Source organism: Symphalangus syndactylus, chromosome 15, assembly GCF_028878055.3.
Source record: "Symphalangus syndactylus isolate Jambi chromosome 15, NHGRI_mSymSyn1-v2.1_pri, whole genome shotgun sequence".
Classification (NCBI taxonomy): Eukaryota; Metazoa; Chordata; class Mammalia; order Primates; family Hylobatidae; genus Symphalangus; species Symphalangus syndactylus.
Window position 1 is genome coordinate 24,691,240 of NC_072437.2, and position 23,885 is coordinate 24,715,124.

At 39.2% G+C, this 23,885-nt stretch overlaps 3 long non-coding RNA genes across 4 annotated transcripts in view; 2 read left to right on the forward strand and 1 right to left on the reverse strand.

Moving 5' to 3' along the window:
- LOC134732644 (uncharacterized) overlaps nucleotides 1–23,885 on the reverse strand; it is a 186,563-nt gene that overhangs the window by 110,433 nt on the left and 52,245 nt on the right. The gene's annotated exons all lie outside the window — the stretch shown is intronic.
- LOC134732639 (uncharacterized) lies at nucleotides 5,478–22,442 on the forward strand. 2 transcript variants are annotated; one of them, XR_010115984.1, is made up of 3 exons: nucleotides 5,478–5,676; nucleotides 9,830–9,952; nucleotides 21,663–22,442. It is a non-coding gene; the product is annotated as an uncharacterized lncRNA (long non-coding RNA). The 2 variants fall into 2 exon arrangements; XR_010115983.1 differs by lacking the exon at nucleotides 5,478–5,676 and adding an exon at nucleotides 6,378–6,703.
- Nucleotides 15,244–18,128, forward strand: LOC134732645 (uncharacterized). Its single transcript, XR_010115990.1, has 2 exons — nucleotides 15,244–15,329; nucleotides 17,921–18,128. It is a non-coding gene; the product is annotated as an uncharacterized lncRNA (long non-coding RNA).

A 23,885-nucleotide genomic window follows, 5' to 3' on the forward strand; every position in this document is an offset into this window, starting at 1 on the left:
CTAAAACAATGTTTTGGCAATTCCTGTACTAAGAAAAAGTTTAGCTTCTCTTAGTAACAGGTGTTTTCTACCATGAATTCTGAGTTGCCCACAATGGAATCCCTTTCTCTTACACAGCCTTGCCAGAGCTTTTTTTTTTTTTCCAGGTAGAGTCTCACTCTGTTGCCAGACTGGAGTGCACTGGCACAATCTCGACTCACTGCAATCTCCGCCTCCCGGGTTCAAGCAATTCCCCTGCCTCAGCCTCCTGAGTAGCTGGGACTACAGGCACGCACCACCATGCCTGGCTAATTTTTTGTATTTTAGTAGAGATGGGGTTTCACCATGTTGGCCAGGATGGTCTCGATCTCCTGACCTTGTGATCCGCCTGCCTCAGCCTCCCAAAGTGCTGGGATTACAGGCATGAGCCACCATGCCTGGCCTGCCAGAGTTCATTTTTAAGATTTAGCCTGACTTGTTTTATTCTTCATCCACTCATTCTTTTATTCTTACAATCCTTCATTCAACAAATATGAAGCATCTACTATGTATGAGACACTGTTACAGGTCTGAATAAAAAATTATGTGGCACAGACCTACTGTTGCTATCTAGTAAATTATGTGCTGCAATTAACCCAACATTAACAACAGAAACAAGAGGACAGTAAAATCAAAGGCAGCCTGAGTATCATCAAGGATTTATTAGTTACTCTCCATGTTTCCATGGTTACATTAAAACAACAAAACAGAAAGAATGAACAATTCCTACTGATTCATGTACTATGTTATAAAGAGGAAAATTTCCCAACCAAATTTTGGTTAGTTTTTTTTCTTTTAAATATACCAACCAGATGAAGAAAAAATAGCACAGATAATAATAGTATTAGTGATAATTTTGCAGTTAATACTAAAGTCACTCACTTGTATTAGGAACTCATTGCATGATGTACCTTTCTGAAAAATTTGATTCCCAATTATGTTTGAATTAAACTAACATTTGCATTGGTGCTGCCTTCCTGGGCTCATATGGTTCAGGTATTTATCGAATGTCAAAGGAAAGACAGCATGTGACTACACAGGCCAATGAAAATTTGCAAAGCCAGAGACACTCATGCTGAGAATTGCAATGTCATATGAAAACGCTTCTTCTCACTTTTCAGTATCTTGGGAGGCTTGTAGAAATGCATACCACATAAACCGAATAGGAAATAAGGGCAAAGAGAATATAGTAGAAAAATAAGGTAAAAACAAAAACAAACTTCACAGGTAAAGTTATTATTCACAATGCATGACAAATGGTCCTGTACTTTTTAAAAAATAGAAATGGAATCTTGCCTGTTGCCCAGGCTGGCCTGTATTTTTGAAAGCTGAGCTCTTCATACTTAATTCTGAGTTCCCTGGTAGCCCAAACCAAGAGCAAAACAAAATTACACTATTTATAGTGGTTTTTTTTTTTTTTTTTTACAGTGTTCTATTTTTCCTTTTTTTTTTTTTTTTTTTTTTGAGACAGAGTCTTGCTCTGTCGCCCAGGCTGGAGTGCAGTGGTGCAATCTTGGCTCACTGCAACCTCTGCCTTCCTGGTTCAAGTGATTCTCCTTACTCAGCCTCCCGAGTAACTGGGATTACAGGTGCCCACCACAACGCCTGGCTAATTTTTGTATTTTTAGTAGAGACGGAGTTCATGATGTTGGCCAGGCTGGTCTTGAACTCCTAACCTCAAGTCATCCACCCACCTCGGCCTCCCAAAGTGCTGGGATTACAGGCATGAGCCACTGCGCCTGGCCTAAGTGTTCTTGAGATAAAAATAACCCAACTCTAGAGATCGACACCAATGTTTCTATGGATCCCCAAAAGAGCACATTGTATGATTGTAGTAAATGACGCCATCAGCCACAAAGTGGGGACTATTTGTTATAAGTCTTGTGACCTCTGTCATTTGTTTATTCGTTAACATTTATTCTTGTCAATGCTTAATGTTTATAGAATAATTTTGTGGCTTTTCCATAAAGAGAAAGATTTTTAAATATTTATTTATAGTATTCCAGGAAGAACACAGGAATAAAAGAAGAAACAAAAGGAGAGGTGGGCAGGAAGACTGATTAGGGAGCAGAAAGCAGTCCTGAGAAATTAGCCCTGTTGGATTTAGATTCCTAAGCAATGACCTAAGAATGTCCCGTGGGAAGATGCGAGGCATTTAACAGAGGCAGAGATGGAGTCCAGAGAGTCTCTGGGCGTGACGTCTGGATTGTATTTGAGGGCTATTTAAACATATATATTTTTAAATACACTTTACTTTTTAGAGCAGTTTTAGCTTCACAGAAAAACTGAGCAGAAGTACAGAGAGTTCTCATACACTCCCTTCCCCCACATCCCCAGCCTAACCCACTATCAACATCCTGCACCAGAGTGGTGCATGTGTTACAATCACTAAACCTGCATTGGCACATCATGTTCGCCGGAAGTCCATAGTTTAGATTAGTGTTCACTCTTGGTGGTGTACATTCTATGGGTTTTGACAATGCATAATGACATATCTTCACCGTTATAGGCCCATATATTTTTATCCTCAGGAAATTCCAGTTCCTTGTAGTCCTGAGGCTAGACATAAGCGTGAGGTTAAGAAAAAGTTTAGGTTCTGTTAGTAACACGTGTTTTTTACCATGAATTCTGAGTTGCGGGAACCAGAGTGCAGGATATGAGAACAGCAGAACCTTGTGGTGGAAATGTCCCTGTTCCGGGGTAGAAATGAACAGGTCTAGGCCAAGAGAGTGGAGTGAGCAGTAGACTTTCAGCTCAGGAGTTTGTTTTTTATGAATTCCAGGCTTTACTTTCTCTAGTCCTGGCCTGGAAAACTATAAATTCTGGAGGGCGGTGGAAATAGCATGTATAATGGGGAATAATGGAGTGTGGCATAAATCTAATTAGGAAAAGCCAATTATAATCTTACCTCAGAAGACTGAGATGCTTAGGGAAATGGATTACATTTTAAAGTTAATTAGGCAATAACATATTACACCATTTGTTGAAAATCTTCCGAAAATTTGTATGTTCATTTCAGAGTTACAATAGCAGCAAGTTTTGGGGTCATATACCAGTTCCTAATTCCCCATTAAATTGCATGACAATACTGAAAACTAAAGACTGAAAAAGCACCAAAGTCAAGGTGGAATTTCCACTGACTGCATTATCCCTGGGTCCACAGTAAATGAACACACACACACACACACACACACACGAAGGTAAAATTCTGGAGATAATCCTAGTATGGTAAAGGACAAAAAAGAATTTCCCATATGATCGCCATGATCAGTATTTAACATATTCTATATCAAAGACTTGAGTGCCCTCAAATTTTGTTATCAGAGAGGGGTACTGGAACCAATTCCCCATAGATACCAAGGACTGATTTCAAATCAGGGCTAACCATAGTCAGCTAAAAGATAATTTTTTAAAATCCCACTCATTAATGTTAGAAAAAAAGAAACAGAAAACACCTCACCAAGAAAGGTGAACAAGCTATGTTGAAGAAACCACAAAACTAAATAAGGTTTCTAAGAGCATCTTGACATCATGTTGCTGGAAGACCTGATGCTATTAAGATGTAACTTTTCAAGAATTTAATGTATGCCCTTAATGCAACATCAATTAAAATGCCAATTTTGAAGAAATTGATAAAATGATTATTGTAGATAATTCATTCAGAAAATAAGCTGAAAGAAAGAGATTGGAACATTTCAGTAATGTGTAAAAATGTGAGGGAATCTGGGGTGTCTGATCCTAATGTGTTTGATAAAACTACATTAGTTAAAATGAAAAATAAATACAATTTTACATATGTTTTTGAGTCAGACCTGGTTGGTTCTGTGCCAACTCCTAGCTAGGTTATCTTGGGCAAGTGGTTGAACCTTTCTAAGAAAATGAGTATACTACATGTATTATAAGATTGTGATTTGAACCAAAAGAGATAATCACTTAGCACAATTCCCACTACAATTCTACTGTTGTTTTATTTGATAACAGAATATTTAGGAAAATGTGTCCTATGAACCAAAAGGTCACTTTTTAAACCTGATAAAGCAAATAATTTACAATGACATAATATTATCAATCTATTCATGCTGCAATAATACCTTTTGCTGGGAGTGGTATAGTAAGGTAGGCCCAAGAGTGTTGCAACAGTCCTGGAGAGTAGCTTAATAATACTTACCAAGAGCTTCAAACATGTTTCTACCCTTTAATGAAGTAATTTAATTTTAAAAATCTAACCTAAGAAAAAGTGATATAAGGACCTATATATTAGTTGTTGTATTATATATAAATATTTAAATATTCAACAGTGAAACTATTAAAACATGATATAGCCACAGGAGAATATTTTAGGCTATGTATATTTATGCAAATGAAGAATTATAAATGACATCGTAAAATGTTAGAGTAGAATAAAGAATGGATATACTGTATAATGCCAAATTTGCAAGTTAAAGCCATATAGATATCTATGTATGGCAAAAATAAAATATAACATATGTTATCTCTGAATTATTAAATTTCTTTATGCTTTTCTTCTATATTTTCCAAATTCCACAGTAAGCAATTACTTATAGTAGAAAACGTTACTTAAAATAATATGTCAGAACAGACAAGCCACTGTAGACCAAGAAAAAACGAAAAAAAGTATAAGATCTAAGTATTCTTTAAATGAAATCAAATATGTCTACTTCCTGCCTTACTATTCTGCTTGGTTCAATTAGCTTAATGGATATTTTTGGCATTGTTTGTGTTATTTTAAAAGGCTTGGGATTATCTCTGAAAATACTAATCTTTCTACAACATTTACAATATTAGACTATTAGGCCTAATGTGTCTTTAGGGGAATGACAGAATAGTCACTGGAATCATATATATAAATACTTATATCTTAATTGCTATTAACAGCATTACTGTTATAATTTTTCTTTTTCTCTTAAAAAAGTTAATGAAAAGAAATTGAGGGTCACAGGTATTTGGATTCTTTTTAATGGAGATTCTCCTCTTTAATGAAAATTACAGAGTACTTATATGTAATAATTCCCTTTCTCATTAAAGAAATGAGCATAGCCCTTGGGATGTGTGAAATCTTGGTGGGAATTCCAATTTACTCACTAACTGCATGACTTTGACCAAAAACTTCACCTCTACCAACCTTGGTTACCTCAACTAAAACATGGGGACAATCCTGAGTTGTTCTGAAGTTATTCCTGATGCACCTGTGGCTAGAATTGGAAAACCCAGGCTTTTCCACAGGGAACTAAATTTAGGGGACATTTTAAATAGAAAACAATGTGTAATTTTAAAACATGTTGCATTTAAAAGATGAGAGCAAATCAACATATTCTTTCAGCAGTACAGAAAAACACTGATTTTACAACAGGGTTAGCAAAAAGAAAATTGTTAAAATTGGAATAACAGACCAGAGAGTGTGTTTGGAGCTGTATTTACTATTTGGCCTCTTTGCTTTTGTAGTAGAAATGCTTAATACATTCCCCAGCCCTCACCCCCATCTTGGTCTGCCCCTTTCTTTCTTCCAGGATCTTAGAAATTGAGTTATCTGGTTTATTAAATACTCTGATTCAAGAGGCCAATATTGACGTATAATCTGGTAAAGAGAAGACAAGGACATTCTACATGGTTGGCGGGAAGCAGACAGCAGGAGGGAAGGTGGGTAAAAAAACGTGCTGCAGTATCCAGTGACCACCTGAAGAGCAGAAGTTTTCTTTCTCCCAATAACTAGCTAATTCTTGGTGGGAATGGTCCACCCTTCAACTTCCCTAATTTTAGAAACATTTTTCTTCTTTTTGTTTACTAGATATGTGTTATAAAATGATTTATGTCCTCCCACCTCAAGTCATAGGTTGAAGCTCTAACCCACAATGTGATTACATTTGGAAATAGGGCCAGTAGAAAGGTAAATAGGCACAAATGAGGTCATGAGGATGGAGCTCTAATCCAATAGGACTGGTGTCCTTATAAGAAGAGGAGGAGATTCCAGACCTCTTTCTCTCTCCACTCACACGCAGCAAAAAAGGCTATATGAAGACACAGTGAGAAGGCAGCTGTCTGCAAGCCAGGAAAAGAGGCCTCAGCAGAAACCAACTCTGCCAGCACCCTGATCTTGAACTTCCAGGCTTCAGAACTGTGAGAAAATACATTGATGTTGTTTAAGCTATCCAGCCTGTAGTATTTTGTTATAGAAGCCCAAGCTGACTAATAGAATGTGTTGCTCCATTACAAAAAAAAAAAAAATTCTGATTCACTGATATTACCATAAATGCTGAAACAGCCTACACACTTCCAAATAACTAAAACCTAATAAAATGAACTTCATCTGAAACGACTCTGAATACATTCACAGACTGTGAACCACAGATTGTATCTGAATCTCTGTAGATTAAAACATTTACTCAAGATTTTACAGGATTGTCAATTTAAGCATTATTTGTATAACGTGATACATAAAATCCTCGTGTTTTAATTTTAACTTTATGGCTTTCTTTGTACTTTTAAAATAGGAGTTTGTGACAACAATGTGATAATCATAGCTATTGAAAAAAAAAGGTGAATTACAATACACTGGGAATCTCCTGTATTGGATCAGAAACAAACGGAGTCAGATGCTGCAGAGCCCAGTGATTGTGTGGATATATACAGATGACTTAAAGATTTAAAACTACTTGGCTTTAAACAGGTGCCTTGAAAAGTGAATACAAATCAGGGGCTGTGGCATTTTTATTTGTGGGTATTTGTGTTTGTAAATGTACACATCAACTGTTTGAAAATCAGAAATCTCTAGGGCCTGGGCAAATAAGTAGAACAAACTTTATATCCACACCCATTTTCTTTACAGTATTTAAAAAGATGAAAAGTAGCTTGAGTGAGGACTTGAGAAGGGGGAAAAAAAAGAAATACTATAAAATATTCAGAAGTCTGTAAAAAAATGATTACTGTAAGAAGGAGAATCAATATGAAAAGCACAGTACTGTTTGGCTCCCGTCTTTCTGACTTTTCTAGCCCTGGGCAGAGGGACAGTCTTGATAGAAGAGGAGCTAAAACATTGACTGCTGGCATGCATATGTACATTTTGGTCCAAGGCTGTGTGACTTAATCACCAAAGGGGAAAATGATAGCATTGGTTTTGGCAGTAAGAGTTGTAGAGTTAGCTAAATGATAGGCCTGGACAATAAAAATATTGGCTCCATGGAAGAAGGTGGAGACCAACACTAAGGAATCTAAGGATTAAAGGAGGTTTAAGAGACTGTCTCGTGTATCCTTGTTAGTAAGTGGATGCCAATTAATCAACTCTGTGGCCTGTGGCCTCTGCGGCCTGTCCTGGTCTCAGGACCTCTCAGAAGCCATTCCCAATCCCTCTTAGAATCCAGCTACAAGGATTAAAAGAATAACTTCCAGCCTGGATTTTGCAACATGTTGGACAAGTATCTCAAGAGTTATCTACCAAAGATAAACCCATTTGAATTCACTTTCATTTAAATATAAATTGTATGTATCAATTTGAAGAGTGGAAGAAGGCATCAGAAAAGCAAATATTTTAAAAAGCAAACACCCAATTTTGCCTTTTTGCTCACCGCAGAGCATTTCCACATTTAAAAACTAATGTGAAATCTTCATAAATTCTACTCTTATTTATCTTTAAGTACTATACTTAGCATCATAGAACTTGAAGGTAACCTGCGGATCAGCTTATTCAAGCCCTCAGTTTTATCCCCAAAGCCCAGAAGTTTACAACTGCCCAGGACTCACAGGTGTTCCACAGAGCCACAAATGCTTCACATCCCAAACTGAGCTCATTGTGGTGCACCAAATTTGTTCCTTTTCTTACAAGGTTTACGTCAGATAATACTGGAAGTATATTCCAATTACATAAAAATTTAGGAAAATTTTAAACTCTTTTCTTAATCCCAAATTATATCATTTCTATTTTTTCATTTATTCATCTATTTATCCGTCCATTTATCCATCAAGCATTGACTTGTCATTGACTCCATAAAGGCACTCTGCTAGACTCTTCATACTTAGTAATTAAGTAGAATACAGTCTCTGCTGTCCAGAGTTTCAGTGTCTGGATGGAGAAAGTATATGCAAATAAACAGTGAGTGAAGTGCTCTAAAGGAATGCTGTGGTATAACAGAGAATAAAGGTCTGAATTCAGCTTGGGGTAGAGTCAAGAATACTTGAAAAAAGTGTCTTTTCCATTAAGCTTTGAAAGTTCCATAGGATGTCCCCAGGTAGATGAGAGGAGGAGGAAAGGCAGATATCATTCCACCTGAGTGATGTCAACAACCTCCTATCACACCTTCAGTCTTGTTCCCCTTAAACCTATTCTCCCTACTACAGCCAGATTGCCTGGGCAGACTTTCTAACTCTCCTTCCCTTTTCCCTTCCCTTCTTTAATTCTTTCTGCTCTTGTCACTTTGTTTTTTGTTAATCGAAACATAACCATAGTTAATACTTTTGTTAGAGTCAAAATACAAGAATGAAATGTTTGACTCTAAACTAAAAAATGCATATAGACAGAATAAGAAAGCAGGCTGTTCATTCAAAAATGCAAATTAAGTAATGCTTACAACTCTTCCATGGCTCTCTTATCTTACATAGAATAAATTCTATTTTTTTTTTTTTTTGAGATAGGGTCTTATTCTGTTGCCAGGCTGGAGTGCAGTGGCACATTCACAGCTTACTGCAGCCTTGACCTCCTGGGCTGAAGTGATCCCCTCATTCCCACCTCAGCCTCCTTAGTAGATGGGATTACAAGTGTGTGCCACCACACCCGGCTAAAATTTTAAGACATTTTTTGTAGAGATGGGGTCTCACTATGTTGCCCAGGCTGATCTTGAACTTCTGAGCTCGAGCGATCTTCCTGCCTTGGCTTGCCAAAGTGCTGGTATTACAGACATGAGCCACTGCACCTGGCCTAAAAGCCAAATTCTTAACACAGATGGTAAGTACGTACTGACTGCTCAAATTCCTTTGGGGAAACTGCATGCCCTCAGCTAATGAGCAGTCGGCCAGGCATAGGTAACACATACAGGGCCACCACTACCCAATGCAACTCCTGTTTTTAAACCAGAATAAGACGCCATCCCTACACAGATAAATTATAAAAGTCACGAGTTGGCCAGGCATAGGAAATACATACAGGGCCACCACTCCCAATGCAACTCCTGTTTTTAAACCAGAATAAGATGCCATCCCTACACAGATAAATTATAAAAGTCACTCCGTCCATGGGGAAACAGCCCTATGCATACCCCGGCAGGCAAGCAGACACCATCTTGTGCAAATGAAAAGCTGCCTTTCCCTCCAAGAAAATGCAGCTGCATGCCAGGATACATAGCCTGGTGAGCAAATGGGCCTGGCTTTTGGCCCCCATTCCCTCCCCGTGACCAGACGCCTTTGTGCGGTGCATAAACCATGGACAAATGATCTGGACTGCAAGCAGAGACTGATTCCTTCTAGGTACAGTGTTCGACTCAGGAGTATGTAGGCGACCAAGCAGTGTCAGAGTTTTTCAAGATTGATAAATAGATGTGAGGACAAAGAAGACTTCCCCCCGTGGGGTTACTAACCTGGGAAACTGTATTTTAGCCTGTTGTAGCCATTTTTTCACCATGTGGGAAGAGGCTATAATGTAAAGGAAATGCATAGAAAGACATACGCACAGAGAGAGAGAGAGAGTCCCGATACTGCTGCCTGAGCTTTTATCTATATCCAGCTAAGTCTGAGGCCTTGTCTGGCTGTAGGCTGTCTAGTTATGTAAGAAATGGATTCCATCTTTTTTTTTTTTTTTTTTTTTTAGACGGAGTCTCGTTCTGTCGCCCAGGATGGAATTGCAATGGCGTGATCTCGGCTCACTGCAACCTCCGCCTCCCGAGTTCAAGCAATTCTCCTGTCTCCGCCTCCAGAGTAGCTGGGATTACAGGTGAACGCTGCCACACCCAGGGTTTCACCATGTTGCCCAGGCTGGTCTCAAACTCCTGAGCTCAGGGAATCCACCAACCTCAGCCTCCCAAAGTGCTAGGATTACAAGTGTGAGTCACTGCGCCTAGCCAATTCCATCTTTTAAAGTTGGCTTGTTTCACTAAAATATTGTCACTAAAATAGCCCATATACATATAGCTTATCATAGGGTTTGCAAATTCACATGTCTATAAAAATCCTATGCAAAAGAAAACAATATGATCGAGACAATATGGAGTGTTGGGGACTGTGACAAAATTGGGAACCATTGCCCTATCTTGAAGAACCTTCTCCTGCTTATCTCCAATTGACCTGAAAAATGTATGTCCAGCAGAGCTGAGTCTTGTACTTTTATTTTAAAGGGTACCCTGGAAACACAGATATTTATGCCAAAATCTTCTAATTTTTTAAATATTATCAACTAACTCTAAGTAATGTTAAAACACCATGCAGGTCAAATGTAATATATTTGCAGGCCAGATCAAGTCAGCAGTTTGGAACTGCTGACATATGTTACTGCAGAATGTGTTCTGTTCTTCCTCTCTGCTACATGTCATTCTACTCCCAATCACCTTCCACCTTACTCTCTCTGCTCCAAACTTTTTTTTTTTTTGAGATGGAGTCTCAGTCTGTCACCCAGGCTGCAGTGTAGTGGTGCGATCTCGGCTCACTGCAACTTCTGCCTCCTGGGTTCAAGCCATCCTTGTGCCTCAGTCTCCCGAGTAGCTGGGATTACAGGTACCTGCCACAATGCACAGCTAATTTTTGTATTTTTAGTAAAGATGGGGTTTTGCCATATTGGCCAGGCTGGTCTCAAACTCCTGACCTCAAGTGATCCACCCACCTCGGCCTCCCAAAGTACTGGGATTACAGGTGTAAGCCACCATGCCCGGCCCCAAACTTCTTTTAGCTCCTTGAATACCCCACTGTCTTTGGAACCTCCAAACTCTTGAGAATGCTGTTTGTTACCTCTGACTGAAACTCTTTTGTCCTCTCTTCTATCTTTTGATCTCTCAATTGTCACCTCTTCCAAAAAACTTTCTCTGGAATCGTAAGTCTGGCTTAGATATGATGCCTCTGTGTATTTTTTGAAAAAAAAAAAAAAAAATAGAAGAAACAAAGAAACAAACAAAAAGAGCTAGTTCATTTGAATTCATATAGAACTTTGTATGCCAAGGTAAAGACTGAAATTATTTCTCTACTAGCGGTTCTCAATCAGGAGGAGGACCTTTGGTGCTTAAGAAAAATGCAAGGCCAGGCGCAGTGGTTCACACCTGTAATCCCAGCACTCTGGGAGGCCAAGGTGGGTGGATCATGAGATCAGGGAATAGAGACCATCCTGGCCAACATGGTGAAACCCTGTCTCTACTAAAAGTACAAAAAAAAAAACAAAAATTAGCCAGGTGTGGTGACATGCACCTGTAGTCCCAGCTACTTGGGAGGCTGAGGCAGGAGAATGGCTTGAACCCGGGAGGTGGAGGTTGCAGTAAGCTGAGATTGCACCGCTGCACTCCAGCCTGGGTGACAGAGTAAGACTCTGTCTCAAAAAAAAAAAAAAAAAAAGAAAGGAAAAATGTAAATATCTGGGTCCCATCCCCAGATACAGGAATAGGCCTGAGGCAAAAAACTTAAGGATACTCTCCAAAACTCAGCAATCAAGATAAATGTTTGGAAGCAACATTTAAAAAAATCAAAATTAATGCAAAAAATTCCATAATAAACAAAATACCAAATTTTTAATAAAGACAGAATGGTAGTTACTGATATTTCCCGTTAAGTTCCAACATGACTTGGTATAACATTTCTTTAAATTTTGATATTTTGTTAATTATGGATTTTGCATTAAATTTTATATTTTAAAATATTACATTAAATTACTATTTATCTTGAGCAATGAAGTTTTGAAGTACCCTTAAATTTTGTGCCTGAAGCAAGTGCCTCCCTTGCCTTACCCTAGTCCTGGTCCTATTCAAGTGTAGCATAAAAATTTACAGTAGTACATTTCCACTTCTCCACTCCCAGCCTTTGTACTAATGTTGTCATTCATTTTATTTATTTAGTTATTTTTTACATTATTATAAATTCATACTATGCTATTATTATTTTTATTTATACTGGCAATTGTCTTTTAAGGAGATTTTATATATTTACCTCTATAGTTACCACTGGGCTACAGATTCCTTTGTATAGAAACACATTTCTCTCTCATATCATTTTTCTTTTGCCTAAAGTATGCCCTTTAACATTCTTGTAGTGCAGAACTGCAAAGTGTAAATTTTTGCAGCTTTTGTGTGTTAAAAATAAATCTTTATAATATTTTTTGTGCATATAGAATTATGGATTGACAGGATTTTTCCCCCACTCAGTGCTTTAAAGATGTCCCACTGTCTTCTCACATTATTTCTGATGAGAAATGTGCTATAAATCTTGTATTTGTTCTACTATACCTAATATCCTTTTTTACTATGCCTTTATTAAAGATTTTTATCCTTATTACTGATTTAAAGCAATGTTTTTATTATGGACCTTGTTATAGTCACCTTCATGATTTTTGCCCATTTTGGGATTATTTAAGATGGGAGAATAAATCTGGTTCCTGTTATTCCATCTTTACTAGAAACAAAACTTTTTGGGTCATTTAGCCTTGATGTAACTCCTAATACATTTAGACAAGCCTACCATCTTATTTGCTTTCTGCTTGTTTTTTTTTTTTTTTTTTTTTTTTTTTAGTTTCTTTTTTGTCTCTCAAAGCAAGGAGAGAACATCTTGCTTTCATTTTGATTATTTTTGACTACTCTATTTTTTCCTTCTACTAGTTTGGAAGTTCTGCCTTCCTTTACTATTATTTTAGTGGTTACCTCAGCAACTATCACAAGCAGCCATGGTTTTAAATACTATTTTTATGTGAAATGGTTATGCTTTTCCTTAGCAATGCAATAAGTCAAGCATACTTTATCATTATTTAAGCTCTTCTCAACTTACACACCCTTATTTTCCTTTATTTTAATTCTATATATTTATTGACTCCCGAGATATTACTTTTGGTATTCCTCATTTAAGTACATCCACATGCTTGACATTTTTATTGCTTCTTAATTTCTTCATGAATATTTGACTTTCTACTGGTATCATTTTCCTTCTCCTTGAAGAGTAATTTAGGTCTGCAAGCGGAAAATTCTCATGATGTTTTATTTCTGCACGAAAATGTTTTTTATTTTATCTTTATTCTGTGTATTTTCACTGGGCATGAATTATACAATAGCATTTATTTTCTTTCAGCACACAGGAGATAGTATTTTATGCCTTCTAATACTCATTATTGTTTTTAAGAAGTCATCTGAAATCTAGTTATTGCTCCTTTAAAAGCAATCTCTTTTCTTCTGGCAGATTTCAAATTTTTTCTCTGTTCTTTGGTTTTCTGCAATTCCACTATGATGGATTTGGGTTGTGCATTTCTTTTTATTTATCCAGTTTGAATTTTTGAATATGTAGACGTATGTCTTTAATTAATTTAAGAAAATTTCACCCTTTATCGCTTCAAATATTGCTTTGGTTTCATTCTTATTTTCTTCTCTTTCTTATTTTGGATTTGCAAAAACATGTTTGGTTATTCTCATCATTACCCCTATGTTTTTTTTCTAATTTTGCATTTTTTTTTAATCTTGTCCCTCTTGCTTCCTTCTGAATATTTTGCTTTCATCTATCTTCCAGTTCACATATTCTTTCAGGTGTGTCTAATCTGTTACTAACCATGTCAACTGAGTTGTTAATTTCAGTTATTGTATGCCTTAATTCTAAACTTCTGTTTGGTTCTTTTCTAATCTGCTGCCTATTGCTTTAATGGTTTTAAGTTATCTGTCAACATTTTCACTCTTTAATTTCCTTGAACATCAAAAGCATAGTTTAACATCTGTGCCTGGTAATTCCAGTATCAGGAGCTCTTGAGGGTCTGTTTCTGTTGTTGCTTGTTTCTATTTGTCTTTCTTCAAGTTTTATTGTCCCTTCATGTGACTGGTTATCTTTTATTGTGTGTCGGATACTGTATTTGAAAAATAATTAGGCAACTGATATACTAGCAATCCATAATTTTATTATTCAATTTCAGAATTGAGTTCTTTTTTTTTTTTAATCAGCCAGACCACTTGAAAATGGATTACTGCCCTTGTGGGAGATTATTTACTTCTGGTTTATTTTTTTCCTTAAGGTCACAATGCAAAGTAAAGCACTTACTATGACCTCTACCCTTGACAGGCTCTGAACTGCTGTGTTTACTTCCCAACAGTTCAAGGCTGTCTTGTACCAGCCAGAATGTCAGTCTCACTGACATTAGCAAACACCCTCAGGGGAAAAAGAAGTATTAAATGACATTTTCCCTCTCTGAATTTTTATCTTCCCTTGGATTGTGTCCCAATAAATCTGCTCTAACTTATAAATCGACCAGTGCCTTCAAGAATACAGCCCACTTCACCCCTTGCTGATTTTCTAATTGTCTTCAGTAAAATGATTGGTCTGAATTTAGGTAATTTTTAAAAATTTAATTTCTTCTTTTTCTCATGAATGAGGATAAGCATTTTTTCTCTAAGAATCATACACATTTTTCATTTGATTTGTAAGAATATTATCAACAAACATTTCAAACTCATGATTTTTCCTAATCTACTGTCTGGTTTAAAAATTGCCAAAGAAATATTTTGGGGAAACAAAAACTATAAAAAATTATAATATGCTGTGATAACATAAATTGTTTCTATTCAACCAAAAGTATAAAAACGCTTTCTATTCATTGAAAATTAGACTTTCTTAATTGCTACTTCTTTACTAAATAAACATTTTAAAATATTAATTTGAAGGGCAAACTATTGGCTTCTCTGGAGTGATCTGCCCTTGACCTCATTGGTGAAGCCTGTGCATATGCAGTTTTAAGAAGTTCTACAGGGCCGGGCGCGGTGGCTCACGCTTGTAATCCCAGCACTTTGGGAGGCCGAGGCGGGCGGATCACAACGTCAGGAGATCGAGACCACGGTGAAACCCCGTCTCTACTAAAAATACAAAAAAAAATTAGCCGGGCGTGGTGGCGGGCGCCTGTAGTCCCAGCTACTCGGAGAGGCTGAGGCAGGAGAATGGCGTGAACCCGGGAGGCGGAGCTTGCAGTGAGCCGAGATTGCGCCACCGCACTCCAGCCTGGGCGACAGAGTGAGACTCCGTCTCAAAAAAAAAAAAAAAAAAAGAAGTTCTACAGATAGTTGAGATCCTGGTTAATATGCTGAAGCAGATATCATTGAATGACTCAGTCGGCTTCTTCAAATATCCTTATGGTCTACCTTATTGCATGCAAAAAGGTGGAAAACTAAAGGTTATGTTTCCCCAACTCCCTTTACATCTTGGGATCAGTATTTAACCAAATAACCACACCCATACAATATTTGGAAAGTGAAGTGAGGCATAACCTGTGCTTTTCTTTCTGAAGGCTTATTTCCTGTAGTAGCATCATCGGGAGTTCCATTGTCTAATCCCGGCTTTGTGGCTATTGAGTGGTTTTGTGTAGACTATCCATTTGTTGGCATTACATGGGGGCATGGAGCTCAAGTCATGGTGGTGGCTTCCTGAACTTTAGTTCCTAGTTGCTGTTGTGGCTGTGATGTCCTGATTCCCCAGTTTCCTGACTATTGCAAAAATAGCAGCACCTTTGATGAGCCAGTTGTGCTGTTTTGTGTGTCATTCCTAGAAGCTCAGCCTCAAGTACATACTTTATTATTTTGTAAGCTTTTAGTTACCTGAGGAACTAGATTGGTTACTACTCACTACACCTGAAAAGCAGGCTTCCTGCATGAGTAAAGTCTCAGAGACTTAAAATGAGATGGGGCATGATCAGAATTATGTTACAGAGGGCCACCAGAGAGGCAGGGAGGTCAGCTAGAGACAATCAAGCCTAGTCAATTTTACTTACCTGATATTTCTCAAATCTACATTTCCTGTATTGCCAAGGATTAAGACTGCCCCATCTCACCCTGAAACTCTTCCACCAACTCGATAAATCTCTCCTTTCTCCTCTGCCCTATTCCTTGCTTCCTCTGTGCCCTTCATACCATTGCTAGAGGCTGTATGAAATTCAGACAAAATGGTGTTGCTTTATTGCTCAGTGGTCTTCAGTGCTGCTCTATCATCAACAAATGTTCTAGCATTGGGAAGAAATTTCTTAGCTCCTTTTTTTTTTTTTTATTTTGGCCTTATATCCTACCATTTTTCCTGTGTACCTGGTCTCTAGTCATACCTGAATACAAGGCTTCAGGAAATGTAGACTCTTTTTTTCTGTCTACCTACCTCTGCATGTGCTTGCCCATCTCCCTCTCCTCTTGTCTCTCTTGCAGCTTTTTCACATCTTTCAAGAATCAGCTCAAAGATTATTTCTTCTGTGGAGCCTTCACAAGCAAAGGAGCTCACACTTTCCTCTGTGTCCTCACAGTATCCTCACTTTCCTCCACGGCAACTGCCATCTCTTCTATAGGAAATAGGTCTTGCTAAATTTTTTGTGCCAGTACAAAATACAGCTGCTGGCACATAATGAATGAACAACATTGCTTGTTGAATGAATAAAGAAACTGTTTGCCACACTTGGATTTAAGCCCAGTTCTAGGATTCTTCCTACCACGCCATATTATTTCTCTCCTTACCTCACAAATTCTACTGAAGCTAAATTAATTGCTCAATTGTGGAACTATCTATAATTTATACTGCATTATCCATAATTTCTTGGATTGTCTAGTTACTGTTCAAAAAGAGGGACACCTTTCTAATTGCCAATAACTTTATCCATTGCATAATACACACACACACACACACACACACACACACACACATACATACAATCACAGCTAGTAGCACTGAAGAAGCTACAAACAGCTCAAATGTTCTATGATAAGTATGGGCAAATTATAAAATAGGCATTTATATATATTGTTTACTCTATGTTCTAATATTCATTAATTCTTCTAATGTGCCTAGTACCATCCTCAGATCTGGGGTTGCATTCACACTAATCAGGTAATGCCCTCACTCTCAGACCTCCTATCACAGAGGGGATAGACAGGAACTAACACAGTTGCACAATTACACACCCCAAAATTGTTAGAAGTGCAAAAAAAGCAAAGCACAGGATGTTATAAAATCAAGGTGACTCTATCTGGTCTAGAAGGAGGAAATCTTCCCCAAGAAGAAGTCTGAAGTGAGATAAGTAGGAACAAATAGATAAGATGAGGGCAGAGAATTCCACAGAGAGGGAATAGCATGTGCAAAGGCCTTGAGATGGGAACAATAATGAGATATCTTAGGAATGACAGGAGGCCAATGTGGCTGGATATCAGGAAGCTAGGAGTAGAAAGGTATACGTGTGGAGAGGCAGATGGGAGGTGGATTGTGTAGAATCATAGAGGCAAAGTTAAGGATTTTGTTCTCTATCCAAAGATCAATGGGAAGCCACTGAAAGACGACTATTCCTTAAATCCATTTTATCCATAGCATTGAAAATCTAAAATTGTGCCTTTCGATGACAGAGTAAACAGAACATCAACGGTCCTAATCACCTCTTCTCCAAGTATTCTGGCAGCACAAATGGATTTTCAATTTAAAGTACTTGAAGTAGGGAGGAAAAGTCTTCTGACTACTATTTCTAGAATGAGCAAGTCCTGCTTTAGAATCTGCCCACAAGAAAATCCTATGGGAGTTCCTTGACAAACATTATTGCCAAGCCGACCCAAATATCATCAACTTTCTTTTTCCCAGCCTCCCCTGTGGCTAGGGGTGAACATGTTAGATAATTATGGCCAACCAGATATAAGTTAAAGTCTTATGAGTGGGAATTATGCTTCCCTGATGAAAAGAGAGATTTGGCGGAAAACTCCTTCCCCTCCATCTTTCTTTGCCTATGGTTCAGATTTAAGCTGTGGAGATACAGCAACCATATTGCAACCCTGAGACCACAGCATGAAGATGAAAGGTCTTCTACTAAGGAAAGAAAAGAAAGAAGAAACCAAAAGATATGAAGAGACTGGGTCCTTGATGACTTTGTTGGGCAGCGACAGCAACTTTAGGCCTTTCTGGGTTTCTTACAACAAAATTAAACCTCTAATTGTTAAAATGACTTCAGGTTTTCTGGTTTTCATTTTGTTTTGTTTTTACAACTAAACCCATTCCTAACTGATGCAGCAGGGTCTTTAGGAACTTCGGACAAGAGGGAAAAGGATAAGCCTGCTTCTACCAAACTTCCCCTTCTGCAAGAAAACCAGAGTGGAAAGGGAATGGACTGTCAAGTCCATGACTGTGCCAAATGTCATGCCCGGGGTCAGGTTCGAGCCCTAGCTGAGGTCCAAGGGGAGTGGGTGGATGGGCAGATAGCTGAAAGAACACTTGGGGGTGGCGGGGTGCGTAGGCAGGTGAATATGGTTTTATTCAGCAGCTCTCTCAGCAGCAGCTCTCTTACACTGTCTGCACTGTTCCGGCTGCTTGCTTCAGACGTTCCCAGGCACAGCTGCGTGGCCGGCTCTCCCTTCAGGATCAGCAGCTTAACTCTTTCTCTCCCTGAGCACAAGCCAGTTTCTGGCTCCCCCCGACCATCCATCTGCAAGACAGACAGCTTTGATTTTCCCTCTTTCTCTGAGCATGAACAAGCCACACAGGAGCGCCTATATAGCATCCGCAGGGCAGTTATACCTTCTTCAAACAATAGTGGCTCTGAGCCTAGTATAAGCTTAGAAAAACAGGTTATGTAGCAAGTGGAGTATGTATCTGCATGCTAAACTCGCTCACTCATGCAGGCTTGGATGTCTGCCTCAGCCTAATTCTTGACCAAAGCACATCCATGTACCTTACATGGACCAAAGGTAGTTAGATTACAAGTGTCGACTTCAGCTTTCTACAAGCGAGAAGGAATAGTGTCATGCGATGTTAACTGCATTTTCTGCAATGTTTACTGTTTAAGAACAAAAGCATGCTGGAACCTTTGGCTTTCTTGGACATATTATTACTCTGGATTGCTTCACGTGCCTTTGCCAGGCCTTTGATGGTCCCATCCTTCATCCTGGGACTCTTAATTCTCAAAGTCAAAAAAGAAACATCAATGCTTGAGAATTTTCAAATGGTTTTTAGACACATTCTTGAACATGGTTAGTGTTAACTTATGATGTGTCTTATTTATGTGCCTGATGAGACTTTAATAAAGATACTTTCTTTAACTGTAAACTTTTCTTAATTGAAAAATCTTTTCATTCTCACCACAAAACCAGTGCCGAGACTTTAATAAAGATACTTTCTTTAACTATAAACTTTTCTTAATCAAAAAATCTTTTCATTCTCACCACAAAAGCAGTGCATGTTCATTGTAGAAAAAGTAGTCAGAAGACTTTTTCTCTTTATTTCAAGTCCTTTAAATTCAAAATCCATTTGTGCTGCTACAAGATTCTTTCAGAGCAGAGGTGCTGATGACCTTTGATATTCTATTTACTCTCACATCAAGGGAATCTACAGAAAGAACATAAGGGTCTTGATGGGAAAAGTCTGAGTGAGTCACAGCTTGATTGCAGCTAGCTGCCCTGTGCTCAGGGAGATGCAAGGAGGCCAAGCTCACAGCTGATTTTTCTCAAATGGCTTGACTTTAAATTAAACGGGGTTGTGAAGACATCTGACTCCTAGCCTGAGCAGTATCTTTCTGTAGCACTTCTATGGAGGCGAGGATTGGGCTTTCTCATTTGCTGCTGCATCCTCTGCACCTAGCATGATGGAAGATGCAGTGAAGATGGGTGCATTCTACACTTACTAAGAGTTGAATTAAACTCTCCTTGGAAATTATAGCCCAATATAAAAATCTCTGCAGATCACACCAAGTCACTGTGCTTTGTAATGGGTTCTTTTATTTGGGGGTAAGAAAGGTGTGTCTGGAGCTGGGCCCAGTGGCTCATGCCTGTAATCCCAGCCCTGTGGGAGGCCGAGATGGATGAATCACTTGAGGCCACGAGTTCAAGGCCAGCCTGGCCAACATGGAGAAATCTTGTCTCCACCAAAAAAAAAAAATAGTTAGGTGTGGTGGCACACATCTGCAATCCCAGCTACCTGGAAGACTGAGGCATGAGAAACGCTTGAACCCGGGAGGCGGAGGTTGCAGTGAGCCAAGATCATGCCACTGCACTCCAGCCTGGGCAACAGAGCCAAACTTGGTGAAAGAGAGACAGAGGGAGAAAGACAGAGAGAGAGAAAGAAAGGAAGGTAGGTGTATCTTGGGATGGGACAGTCGTCTAAGCATCAGCAAGCAGATTTCAACACAAAAGATGGTCAAAAGAGTGTCTCCATCAATAATAGCAGTAATAGCTAATGCTTACAGTACTTATGGTCTACAAAGCACTGTTCTAAATATTTTACAAATATTTACCAATTTAGTTCTCATAGCTGCCCCTATTATCTCATCCCTATTCAAGAAATGAGGAGGCCGGGCGTGTGGCTCACGCCTGTAATCCCAGCACTTTGGGAGGCCGAGGCGGGCGGATCACACAGTCAGGAGATCAAGACCACCCTGGCTAACATAGTGAAACCCCGTCTCTACTAAAAATACAAAAAAAATTAGCCGGGTGTGGTGGCAGGCGCGTGTAGTCCCAGCTACTCAGGAGGCTCAGGCAGGAGAATGGTGTGAACCCGGGAGGCGGAGCTTGCAGTGAGCAAAGATCACGCCACTGCACTCCAGCCTGGGCAAGAGCAAGACTCTGTTTCATAAAAAAAAAAAAAAAAAAAGAAATGAGGAAACCAAGACCCACAATAACTAAGTCACTTTACTCCAGGTCACATCACACACAGCTGGGATGGAATGCACAGCTGGCTCCAGAATCTGTCCATCACTGTGCAAACCTCCTCTTAAAAGGGTACTTAATACTAAAATCTTCCAGCTAAACTACATTCTGCAAGTTGTTTCCAGGAACTGTCCTAGGGTTTATTTCTCCTTTGACTGGGGTCCACAAAGAGCTAAGAATTGCACTTGGCTCTAAGATTCAGCAGCATTGAGTTGCTGAAGCTCAGGAATTCCACCTCATGAGTAAGAGCACTGGGCCTGTTTGGTTTGGCCACACATACCCTGTAGACTGCTACTGTGAGCCAAACCCTCCAGACCTACCTGACATCCAGTTTTGAGGCTCATGCTTGACTTCTCTTGCTGGTAGAGCACTGCATTCAGAGGGATTCAACGTTTGAGTGGCTTAACAACTACAGATGCTGTATTGGAGGGAGTTTTTGGAAGAAGCTTCTAGAAGTCTCTCCACAGCCTGTCCTCTGCCAGAGGGCACAGTAATGGTGTAGCCAAGGGCCCAAATCTGTCAGAGTCCTCATAGGAATAGATGGCACAATCCAAGTAGAATAATCCAGGAAGGGATTATTTATACAGCAACTATGTTACAATAATACCGGTGAGGTGTAGGGGAAGCACGGGGACAGTACAGAAACCCTTCTGCTGTCTCCATTCCCAGAGCTGAGAGAACAAAGAGAACAAGTGGCGGTGGCATCTAGAAGGCAGCTCAGGCCTGTTGGTTGCTTTGAGAGGAGCACTGGCCTTCAATCAGGGATGCAGCCAGCCCCAGGTGAGCTTACAGGAGAAGAATCAGGGGAGGAAGTATCCATCCTCATTCTCCTTTCTCTTTCAGATCTCTTGACAAGAGTCCTCCTTGGCTGGACCCAAAAGGAAGCAAGGGAGATTGAGATTCCTTTGTTATAGTTCATACAAGTCAGCTTCAGGGGCAGAGAGCAATGAGGAAAAGGGAAAATGTGGATCTGGAAAAAGAAATGAACAATATCTGGAAGCAGGATCAGCCAGACTGTTAACAGACTGAGGCCTATGCCAACAAGAGAAGGTAATAAAGAGGTCCAAAGCATCAGAACAAACATCATGACAAAATGGCAGCCTTGTCTCCACTCTGTAAGAACTGCAAGCTGAGAGTACTAAGCTAGCCTATGGCTGGGGTCAGTGGGCCATTTTGTTCTCTGGGTATTGCACTAAAGGATGTGTAGAAAATATCTGGAGGTAGAAAAAAACATCTGTGTTGGGAGAAAGGAACAACCACACAGATTTGGCAGTTATGATCCCAGAGGCAATGTCAGTATAACCTGTATCCTTCAACCTGGCAGAAGTGCTTGCTGAAGACTGGTAGATGAACAACGTGCACTTTCATACATCATTATGTACAAACTATAGGAAAATTTGAGACCTAAAGAAAAATTGTATCTGAGCCACATCTCTAGCACCTGAATATTAAACAACAAAGCAGTTAAAATAACAGTCGGCAAATAGCATCTAAGTGCCAATTCATCTTGTGTCTGTTTTTGTAAGTAAAGCTTTATTGGAACAGCACCATGGTCATTCACTAATATGGTCTATGGCAGCTTTCCTGCTACAGTGGCAGAGTTCAGTAGTCAGAGACTGAGTGGTCCACAGAACCCAGATTTGTTTACTATCTGGCACTTTACGAATAGAGTTTACCAGCTTATGAATTCGGGTCAGTTTTTATAGATGCAATATGATGTACAGTAACATCATTAGTGGGTTTCAGATGACTGTGACTCAATATCTACCGCTAGGCTCAAACTTGGAAAAGGCAACAACTATGTCTGTCTTATTCACAGCTCAATCCCTGGTGCATAGCACAGGCTTGGCACAGAACAGGGGCAGAGCAAATGTATGTTCTGTAAAGGCTTGAATGTTCCTGAGTGCGGGGATATAGGCATTTAGAGAGGAACTTCCCTTTAAAGAGATGTGAAATAAACCACAGAACTTTATAGCATTTTCCCATAACTGGCTTTGTTTGGGCTTTTATCTTTATCTTCCTCCTTTAGTTTACTTGAAAGTTTAATGTGAAGTGTTTGAGGAAGAGAAGGAAAGTGGCAATTGTCAATTGTACATGGAGTAAATGAGATTTTTCATCTGTCTCTGTTCTCTGATTATGTTTCCCATGTTGTGTCTGGACCGCTGATTTGGTAAACGAGGACTGAGCCTAGCATTGCCCAGAAGGTTTCTCAGTAGTGTTAACAAAAGACCATGTGATCTGTAGAGGAAGAAAAGGACAGCTTTATTTCCTATAAAGGATTACAGTTTGCAGGTTGGGAAATGAAGCCTCCGGCCTAAACCAAAAGCACTCACTTCAGAGAAAAATAAGGGGAAGCTAGGATTTATGCCTGACAGGTTAGCTATAGCTACATATTCAGTGGGTTATAGGAGAATCCATAAATATTTATGAGAGAAACCAAACATATGTGAATAAACATATATGTTACATACATCCCATGTTCACTTTGGAGTGGAAATTTAACATTAAAATGAAGTGAAATTTGTCTCTTTATGTCAAAAGGTGAAACGCAGGGTACAAACCCATCTTGCATGCAGTCTGAGTGGACTGGCCAGCACCAGTCTGTGGTGGGCAGTCATTCATTAAGCAGCAATGTTTTGCAAGACTGGTTAGCTGTCCCACCAAAACCATAATGGGGGCAAGGGAGTTTTTGGCCACAACATAAGGTGATCTGTTAAGATTGGTGGAGAAATCTTCCAGACATTGTTTTTCAGGAACTGGTTTCTCTTTAATCATAGGAAAGCAAGTCTTCTAGCAGTTAGCAAGGTAGGAGAATATTGACTTCTGACTGACCTCCTGCCTTGCCAAAGCCAGAGAATCTGGTTTAAAGTTTTCTGGGATTTCTTTGTGCCATAAGGACTCTGTTTCATTCTGCCCTGGGGGTTTTAAGACTCTATTTCTATTTCACAGTGGTTCTAAACCCTCAGAAATGACCATACTATTTGTCAGGTCTTTCTCAGCCTTTGCTATAAAAGGAGTGAGACCTCAAAGCCATTCAAGAGATGTAGCTTCTAGGTGAGTGGATTG